General features: G+C 32.4%; 1 non-coding gene across 1 annotated transcript; it reads right to left on the reverse strand.

Annotated features, from left to right (window-relative positions):
- On the reverse strand, positions 1-195 carry LOC131147282 (U2 spliceosomal RNA). Its single transcript, XR_009134675.1, has one exon. It is a non-coding gene; the product is annotated as a U2 spliceosomal RNA (small nuclear RNA).
- Positions 196-10,748: the final 10,553 nt, after the last annotated feature.

Here is a 10,748-nt window from a genome sequence, read left to right on the forward strand (position 1 = left end):
GGTGGGTACGCCAGGCCGAGGCAGCAGTGCAACGCCAAGGCGACGTGTGAGAGCCCAAGTAGCAAGCTACTGGAGTAGGCCCTCCCCTTAAAAAATTAATTTAATATCATGTGGGCCAATGACCCACGTATCAGATATTAAACTGATAAGAACAGATACTACACTTGATCTTAGCCAAAAGGCCGAGAAAGGTATGATTTGGATTGGGTTCGGTGTTTCATTTTATAAGTCGCCTCGGCTTCTCCCCTTCTCTTGTGGAATCGATGTGGGACGAAGGCTTTCCACTCACCCCTGCTCTGCGTCTGGGAGTTCAAGTCAGCGTGTCCAGAAACAGAGCATCACGCTGCCGGATCTGCTGCTTATACTTTGCTGCGAAGTGCGAACGCTTGCACTCAACCAATCAACAAAGCAACTGCGGGTAAAGAGTTGGGATTTTTTTAGCCTTCGAGGAGAGATTGCGGAAGGGGTTTCAACTGCTTCTGCTTCTGCTTCTGCTTCTTCTTCTTATGAGAAATGATATTTTTAGAATTATCTAGACATAGAGTTATTTGTGAAAAAGAAAACTAGGAACAAAATAGTTGTGTTTCGTGTCGCCTAATATAAACACATATCACTAATAACATAAAAAAATATATTTAAAAAATTACTTAATCACTTGTTGGTATATAGAAATGTTTTAACTAGGGTCGGTGATTTTGTAAGTGGGTGGCCAAGTTTGGGATAAATTTACTCTTCATAATTCATGTTTGATGCAATCAAAGTATGAGTTTAGACGAGTTAAAGGGGAGTTTTTGACCCATAGACAATGTTTGAACTCAACAAATTACAAATTAAATGTTGATGTTATAAAAAAAAATTATCTTTTTTAGTTGTTGAGTTTTTCTAACTAGGTATTTGGCAACTCTACAATCCTCTACAACTTTTATTTCATAATGTATGTAAATTATAGATTATTTAAGAGATTTCAATACTCGAATAATCCTTGCCCAACATTTTATATATTATTAAATTTTTTTGTGTTTGTGTATTGGTTAAATTAGTAATTTGGGATCAAACTAACAACAAAAAATCAAACAAACGAAAATTTCATGTCGAGTCTATCAAAATAAAATTTTAACCAATTTGATAGTATTTCACTAAAACCAAATAATATATAGCCTCCTAATGGTCTGACTTGCAAGTGCATCATGGTCGTGCCCTTAACTAGTTCAAGGGCAGGTCAATGTTAGGTAGGGGTTTGTTACCTGGTCGGAATGTTGGCTTTAAGCCTGCTCCTAATGTGGCTTTGTTGTTTACACTAGACTTTATTATTTTTGTGTTGTCTAGGTGGGGTTTGAAAATTTTTTCCAAGTTGAAATTTCGAGTGACCAAAAAAAGACTTTGGCAATGAAATTAAATTCAAATCTTGTGTTCTTTTGGGCTTGGGCTTTGTTGAAAGTTTTACTTGGGAGAGTTGTCCTAATTATAATTAAAAAAATAATAAAAATTTAAGATTTGGGTCAAGTTGGTGCTCACCGATGTGTATCAAACTCATATGAAGATTCATGAAACTAATAAGTGGTATCAAAGTCAGTAGTTTGTAATATTGGGCAAACAAAAAAAATCAATAATCAATGTGTTAAAAGCAAATTCTTTTAATATGCTAACAATTGAAGGCCTAAGTGTGTAACCAATCTAAGTAAGGATCATTTGGACTTATGAATTAAAAAACAAGATGATTTTAGAAAGGTGCTTCTATACACAATCCAAAAATAAAATATGATGTGCCATATTTTTGCTTCTTTACTTTTAGAAAACTTTATGGGATTGTCTAATTGCGAAAAATAGTTTCCTTTTTTTATTTTAATTTTTAAAAAAATTAGTAAAAATTAGTTTTTTTTTTATTTTTAGAACGTTTGTATGAAATAATAAATAACAATAAATAGTTTTGATACTATTTGCTAGCGAAAATAGTTTTATTTTTCATTTCTAATTAATAATTATGAAAATAACACCTTAATTTAAAATTTTTCAAATTTGTATAGGAAGTTAAAAACATCTTTTCATTATTATTTTTTCGAAATTTCTATCTCTTACTTTACACATAAGAGCATGGAACTCAGGTTTGAACCTTAATTTGTGTCAATTATATATAGAGTTTCTTTTAAATCTACACAAATTCAAATTCAAACCCCAAATTATGATTTTAACTATTATGTTATATAAATTTTGAAAAAGTGGAAAATAAGTTGTCTTTTTTATGTTTATTTTGAAATCTAGAAATAAAAAATAAAAACCAAACGAATCTAAAAAAAACATAAAAATAAGCTGAAATTTTTATAATTTTTTAATAATTAAAATTTTTAAAATAAAAAATATTTTTCGCAATCATATTGTACAATTTTGTTATTTATTTTCTTTGCCATATTCTTGAACAAGAAGACCAACTAAAATTGAGCTACATTTTGATTGTTTTTTTTTTTTAAATACAATTGCAATTAATCAATAGCCAAAAAAAAAATGGCACACAAAACACCACCCGTCCCTCCCTCACCCATGCATGTAAATAATCTTTCTTATTAGCCAAGTGCAGCAACACGTGATATTCATCTATAAAGCTAATCATCGGGACCTCACTAAAACCCCATATCTTAATAATCTTAAGCCGCAACACATCAATTGACGGCCCCGTCGATAAGACTTTCAAAACAAGTGCAAACTTCATATCCTCAACCGCCTTATCCATCTCGACATCTGAAAAGACAAAACCTAATTCTGCGTTGATGATCTCAAGTTTCCCCAATGGTAATTGAAATTTGGATTGAGGCACATGTCATTGAAGGGCTTGCGCAAAAGAATGTCAATCACCCAAAGCACTCTTTTCCTACTCAACCATCTTTCCATCTTGCAAAGCATCCAACCCATCCACCTAAGACCAAGACTGAAGAGCCCTCTCGTTCCTGCCGGCAACAAGGGTCACTAGAGGGCCGCCCATGAAGGGCAAGGATGAAGACCAAGCGTGCACGTAACCGTAGCATAGAAAACCAATTGTACCCGACATGAACTAAGTTCAATTCGAACTAGGAACACCGATCAAGACCAATCATTCCAAACAAAAATAATAATAATAAAAAAATAGAAAGGGAAAGGAGACACTTATCATGATCGTTGTGGGAGTTGATCTAGAGTTTTGAGGGTTTTCATTTCTTCATGTAAATCTTGTAGAGACCCAGAAAATATATTTTGAGAATAAATAAGGAAAAGAGAGGAAAATGGTTGGGTGAGGAGAAAATCGGCGACGATTTTTTGGAGAGCTAAGAGAACCGTCGACGGTTATAGTTTTACCGCAACCAAGTAAAAGGGTAACCGTGAAAATTGGGCTGGTTAAAGACAAAACCGGTGACGTTTTTCTAGGAGTCTAAGAAAACCATAGACCGTTTTTGCCAGAAATAGAATAATATATATGGGCTGCAAGTCATTTTTTTGTAAAAAAATTTACAACCCTCATCTTCTCTCTCTAAGCTGCAAGCTCTCTCTTTCTCTCCCTTCATTTTCTCACTTTAGACTCACCTAATCGACGACCAAACTTCATATCTACAGCCTAGCGGCAATTCTCTTCAATTTGACTGAAGCAGAATTGTGTTCTGAGGATTCTAGGCACCATCCCAAACTGAGGTAAGGAAGTTGTTTATGATGTTGATTCGTGTTTTAATTAGTTTAATGGGTGTATAGGTCTAGGAATGTGAATATGAGCATAATTATGGGGTGAATTGATAAATTAGGATTTGTGGAATATAGGGTTTTGGTGTGAATGCTACAGGTGCGAGTTTAGGGTTCTTACTGGCGTTTCCTTGGGAAATAAGGTAAGAGTGATAAATAATTAATTATTTGATATTTCCTTGGTTAAATGGAGTATGTGGGTCCGAGGAAATGTGATATTATTCTAGGGTTATATGATTTCAGGACTTTAGTGTTCCGAACGCCACGAGCGTAAGTATAGTGTATTTGCAGGCCTATCGATAATAAGGTAAAAGGAATAAGTTACGCCAATTAATTTTGGGAATTTTATTAATTAAAGTATAACATGTGTTTATGGGTTTTGAATTTTACAATTGTGGTATATTTGTGAAAATTTAGAAATTTGGGTTAGAGAAAAGTTTTACAAATGATATATATTATTTTCATATACCAGCAAAATACAATTTTTACCGCTCAGATTATAGTAAAAGAGTTTTATTTAAATTGTGTGGCATGAGAAATAACAAATACAGTGTAGAGATTTAATATAGAATTTTATACAACCTTTATAGTATCATCATTATATACGGCTTTTATAGAACCATGATTATATACAGCTTTTACAAAACCATGATATACTGAGCTATGATTTACAGTCTATTACAGAATCATGGTAATACAGTTTATTATAAAATCATGGTAGTACAGTGTATTACAGAATCATGGAAAATAGTAATATACATAAATAATATTATATAGTATCAGATCCCTGATGAACTAGTACAGATTATAGAACACGGTATCGTTGCTAACACAGTACAGAGTGCAACCACAGAGAAGAGATGTAGGCTTCTTGGCAGGTCCAGGTTGAGGAGGCCAATCGTATACAGAGGTTTATAGTTTGACTTAGCCTGGTAGGCCAGTCGAAGTTAAGTCCCGCCCACGAGCCGCACAACTTAAGCATGTAGGATTAATTCATGCATACAGTTATCCATCCAAAGAAGCTTTCACGGTTATATAAAATATGCCCAGTGCTTAATGATGTGTGCTAAACAGTCAATCAAGTATAAATAAGCAATCAGGAGCTAGAGTGTATATCTAAGCAAGCTTTGAAACACAATATTGAATATCACAATATCAGTTTAGGGTTTCAAAAGATGCTAGCAAGATGATTCAAACTACCTCAACAATATGTTCTCAATAAATTAAGCACAAGCGATGTTTGAATGCAAACTTGAAAATAATTTTTACACACAAAAATATGGGCTAAGCCAACTTGCAATGACAATGCAAGAACCACTAGCCTCTAAGTCTTCCCACACAAGATCTATTAAATAAAATCAGTAAGAGAACTTTAAGCTTTACTCTCATTAATAAAATCAAACAAAGAGTACAACAAATGAGAGTATTAAGCTAATGAGAATGAAGCACAAATATTCTAAGCACACTCACAAATCTTGGATAATCAATAAAAATGAAGCTTTTGAGTGTGTGAGAGTAGTATAGGCCAAAATAGAATTTTGGAAATTTGAGAGAATTTGGCCTTAATGATTTTTCTAATCCTTACTAATTTTTGCAAATGAGCTAGTATATATAGGCAAAGGGCAAATTATGACCGTTGGGGACATTTAAGGTATTATTAATTTTGTTTGAAAACCAATTAAGAAAATTAACCCTATTTACCCCTCTTTAATCTTAGTAAAAATAAAAACAACCCGAGAGTTTTGGATGCCCGACCCAAGATTCGGGTGGCCGAACAGACACAACAAGAAAAAACAAATTTTAAATTCGGGTGCCTGAAAATAAGTTTGGCTTACTGAAGTGAGGCAATTTTCCAAAAGACCGCGTTTCGGGTGCCCAGTCTAAAGTTCGATATGCCGAACTTATAAGTTCGGTTGCTCGAGAGTAAAATGAACGTAATGTTTGGGCGCTTGCGTTGGTGAAAAAGTCACCTGACATAGGTTCGGTCAACCAGGGAAGATGTGTACATTTTGGTTCGGTTTGCCGAACACAATTCAACTTATTGACCGGTCCACGGTTCGGTCGATCGAGACAATTTGAACTACCAAGTTCGGTCGCTCGACCACTCACAAAATTTGGCATTTTAGTCCAATTATACTCCAATTACTTCCCCTAATAAATTATGTGATATTGGGGACTTAGTGCACTATGTGTAAGAACCTAAAGTCCAACTAAGCTCGTTTTGAGCATACCTACCTATCATGCATGATGCAACTTATTACAAGCCATAATGAGGTACAGTTCATAATTAAATTACAATCCAGAATGAAGAATATAAAAAATAGTTACCAACACAACACAATTTTCTTTACTCTTATGCTTGATCACCATACGCCATCATTATATGGCTTTCTATTCGACTACATGCGTAAGGTGAACTTGCATGCAAACTTCAGTACAAACATTAGTATCGAATGCATTTGTCATTATCAAAACCGGGATATGACCAACTAGGTCAATAATAACAAAAATACAGTGAAAAATATAGCAAATAAGATGATGCCAATAAGATTTTATTCTCTGTGTATATTTCTACGTCCTTAGAATTCCTTTTTTTGTGTCCCTGAGTCTTTAACACTTTATAGCTTTCACATGTTTCCTTTCTCTTTGTCCTAGAAAGGCTAAACATGAGATCCCTCTCTCCTCTTTCCTTTTTTATCTCTCTCTTCTAACCCCCACCCAATGTCTATCTCTTTAACCTTTCACTTTGCTCCCCATCCTAGCCCCTATTTATAGGCAAAGGGTTAGGGCTTAAAAATAAAAAATCCCTAGACTGTCCCTAGGGAGCAAGGAAAATTACTCTTTTGCCCCCTCAGGTTCTTGGAGGCACCCACAAGATCAAACTAGCCCTAGATAGGCTATCCTGACTCAAATAAGGGCTGAAATCATAAAATTGAGGTCTTAAACTAGCCCCATAACACAATTAAAATTGCAAAGAGTATGCAAAGAGGCTTAAACCTTTCTTAAGTGCACAAATTAAGGTAAACAAGGCCTAGTAAAAAATAAACATCGATAACTACCCCTATTTGACAATGTCTTCGGATGAAGGCATTAGGCAAACAAAGAGATGCCCCATTTTGACTAAGCATCAAAATTAGATGAATCTGCAACTAGGAAAAGTTGGATTACTCATAGGGATTACACCCTATTTCGAATGAATCCCCTACAAATGTTAATAAAATAGTAAAAAGAAACTAGAGCATCTGTAGGGATTTTGCACCTACCCTAGCTCATATATACTTGGAAACTCCTAGCTCATATATACTTGGAAACTAGAATTAAATGAATGTGAGCATGCTTTTAATATGCATGATTTAGCCCTAAAATGGATGCAACTAGGAGCCATTATATGCATAAAGGCATGACACTCCCCCCAGATTTTTCAAAAAACTATAGGAAGGGTAGAAATTGTAAAAAAAAAAAAAAGGGAAAAAATTCTAGAGATAGTGATTTTCTCAATTTTTCATTCAAATGACTGAAACTCCCCCCCAGGTAGGGTTGAGCATAATTCGGGTTTAACTGAATTAACCGACCAAGTTCGGTCGGTTCGGTTTGATTAATATAAAGGTTCGATTCAAATTCGCTTACAAATTTGGATAATTTCGGGTATTTGGTTTTCGGTTCAGGTATGGGGAATTTTAATTCGGTTAACCAAATTATCTGAATTACTAATTAATTAAAAATTAAATATAAATTAGTAATATTAAATATAACTAATATATCATAAATTATATAAGTGTTCGATTTTCTTAATTTATGTATTAAATCAATGTCATTCTCCTAATTCAGCTCTTACAATTAAAAGAAAGAGTAAACATTAATTTTATAATTAATTTTAAAATTCAATCAATTATTTTTATAATTAATTTTAAATTATTTTGGTCAAATTTGGTTAACTTAATTACCCGAAAAGTTGGTTTGATCGGGTACAGTTTGATTGCAACACCTAATTCGGTTGGTTCAGATAGAGATTATTGTTAACCAAAAATTTCGGTCAATTAACCAAATTTGGACGAACCGACCATTTGCACACCGCTACCCCCAAGTCACTTCTAACCATATTGGGTTGTCCTAGATTATCTGAAATGATCAAAGTTAATAAAAAAAAAAAAAAAAAAAGGCTATATGAATGCCTCAAATGGACAGAGAAAATAAAGAATTGAGGTTTTAGATGCCTCGGTTCACAATGTGGTGTTTTGAGACCAAGTTTTTGACCATTTAGTAAAAAATGACTATCAACGATACCTTTGAAGATATATATATATTGTTATAAAGCAAGAATATTTAGTGGATGTTGTTGGCTATACAAGGCTTAAAACCTTGTTATCTTGTTTTGATGCTAACAAACAAGTGAAATTTAATGTATTTATGTGAGTAATGATATTTCAGGGCTCATATATGAGAAAGCAAAGGTCAAAGTGCTCAAGAGGATCAAATGAAGCTTAAAAGAGTCCAAGCATGGATTTAAAGATGATATATTAAACCTTGAAGAATATGAAGACATGAATGAGTTGTTGAAAGCCAAGGAATATTAAAAGATCCAAAGAAAGGCAAAATGATAAAACTCAAAGAATTAGAAAGTAAGAATGAAAAAATGATAGAAGACCTTCGATCCTTATTATCTACCGTATATGAGAAAGATATGTATATTTCTGGATTAGAGGATGGAATAAGAAAATTATCTCTAGAGTTAGAGAAATTACAAAAGAAGGTTGATAACAAGAAAGAGATAGAAAATTTTAAGAGTCAAATTGAAAATAAAGATAAGATCATTCATAACTTCACAAAAGAAAAGGAAAACTTTGATAAGATGATTGGCTTACAAAGAATGTCTCTAAATAAAGAAGGCATTGGTTTCAATGGAATTGAAAATAAAAAGAAAAAGAATTCTTACATGAGATATTTCTCGAAAGAATCCAAAGACTATACTTGCACATCTTTTAATGCCTACACAAACACCATATGCTATCAATGCAAGAAAAAGGGGCATATAAAGTTTGAATGTCCGTTTAAGTGGAAAGGTGTTAAAACCAAGCAAGCATGGAAAATAAAAGAAACCTTCCTTCAAAAATCCTCCGGACCCAAGAAAATATGAGTACCAAAAATAAAATAATGGCTTCACACATATATAAAATAGAAAATGACATTGTTGGCCAAAATTATAGGATGACTTTTTACAGGGCTTAATTTAAGAAAATATAAAGAAAATATCAAATATGAGCTTATTATATAAGCGCCTTAATGTTACATACTACATGCTTACTTGTCTATATGTGATGTATTGATATGCTATATGCTACATGTGTATTAATTAACTTGACTTGATTTATATTGAAAAGTATGGCTGACTATGGTTGAAAATTAAAAATGAGATTATTGAGCTTAAGCATGAATCTTGATATAAAATTAATTTTTGACTATGCATGCTAATAATGAATCAAGTGGATAAATTAGTCTTGTGTTGCTCTTTATGTTGGTATCCAAGAGCTATGAATGATATTTTTTATATCCATGAACTATACATTATGTAATATTAAGCTTTGGTATCTATAAATTATTGTTGGTATCACATGTTAAAAATTTCAATAGATATCAAATCTAAAAGCTCACTTGGCATCACAAAGTCAAATTATTTATGAGCATGATTATGTTTATGAGCATGATGTGACATTGTTAATCTTAGCATAATATTGGTATTTGATGAGTGTGTTCATGAAAACATACAGGATATGAATCAATATGAAGCATGGATAATAAACTTAAAAGCATAATTGATACATGATATGATTCAATATTTTACATATGATGATAAAAGCATAATTGGTATCAAATCTGAATGTATTGAATTCAGGGGGAGTGTCATGCATCATTAATCAATTGATATCATGAATTAAATTTTAAATTTTAAATTGATATCATAAAAACCATCAAATTAATATCAGCCGGTATCTTGAATAAATGTTGTGAGTTACACACTACACATGCTATATTGAAAAACAATAACTTGAGTGTGTACATATGTTTGGAATACATGGTTATTGATATGCTCAAAATGATTTGTATTTGAATTTAAATCTTTTCTTTTCTTTTTGATTGATGTCAAAAGGGGGAGAAGTTGTGAAGCAAAAATTGAGCATAATTAAGCATGAGCATAATATTGATTGAAAAAGCTTGTAAAACCAAAAGAAAGTGATGAGCATAATGAATGAAATTAATATTGATCTTTTTAAGTCTTTTTAAGATGAAACTTATTGAAAGGATGAGCCTTTTTAAGGCTTACTCACATTTTTACTCCTTATTTGTCATCATCAAAAAGAGGGAGATTGTTGGCCTTACAAGGCTTAAAACCTTGTTATCTTATTTTAATGCTAACAAACAAGTAAAATTTAATGTATTTATGTGAGTAATGATATTTCAGGGCTTATATATGAGAAAGCAAAGGTCAAAGTGCTCAAGAGGATCAAATGAAGCTTAAAAGAGTCTAAGCATGGATTTAAAGATGATATATTAGACCTTGAAGAATATGAAGACATGAATGAATTGTTGAAAGCCAAGGAATATTAAAAGATCCAAAGAAAGGTAAAGTGATAAAGCTCAAAAAAATATGAAAGCTTGAAGAAACAAAACATGAAGACTCAAGAATGAGAAAAGTTTTAGAAGTTTTCATGTAAGTACTTTTAATGTTTAAAATATCGTTTGAAATATTTTGAAGCTCTTAGGTTAACTTAGACCTAGATACTTTTTAAAATACCTGGAAAATATTTTTAAGGCTAAAAATTATTTTAAAAGGGTTAGAATCATTTTTGGAATAAAAAACACCAAAAAGGGAATTTCTATTTGTTGTCAGTTTTTATACAGTCACATTAAGGTACATTTTTCACTATTAAAACCTCATTATTTTGAAAAGTGGTCAACATGAAAGTTGTTGTATTTTCTCTTAGATTTCATTTGACACTAAGAACACCTAATTTGAAGTTATATAGAAAAAGTTATAGCCAAAACATTGAAGT

The sequence above is a fragment of the Malania oleifera genome, chromosome 1 (genome assembly GCF_029873635.1).
Source record: "Malania oleifera isolate guangnan ecotype guangnan chromosome 1, ASM2987363v1, whole genome shotgun sequence".
Lineage (NCBI taxonomy): Eukaryota > Viridiplantae > Streptophyta > Magnoliopsida > Santalales > Ximeniaceae > Malania > Malania oleifera.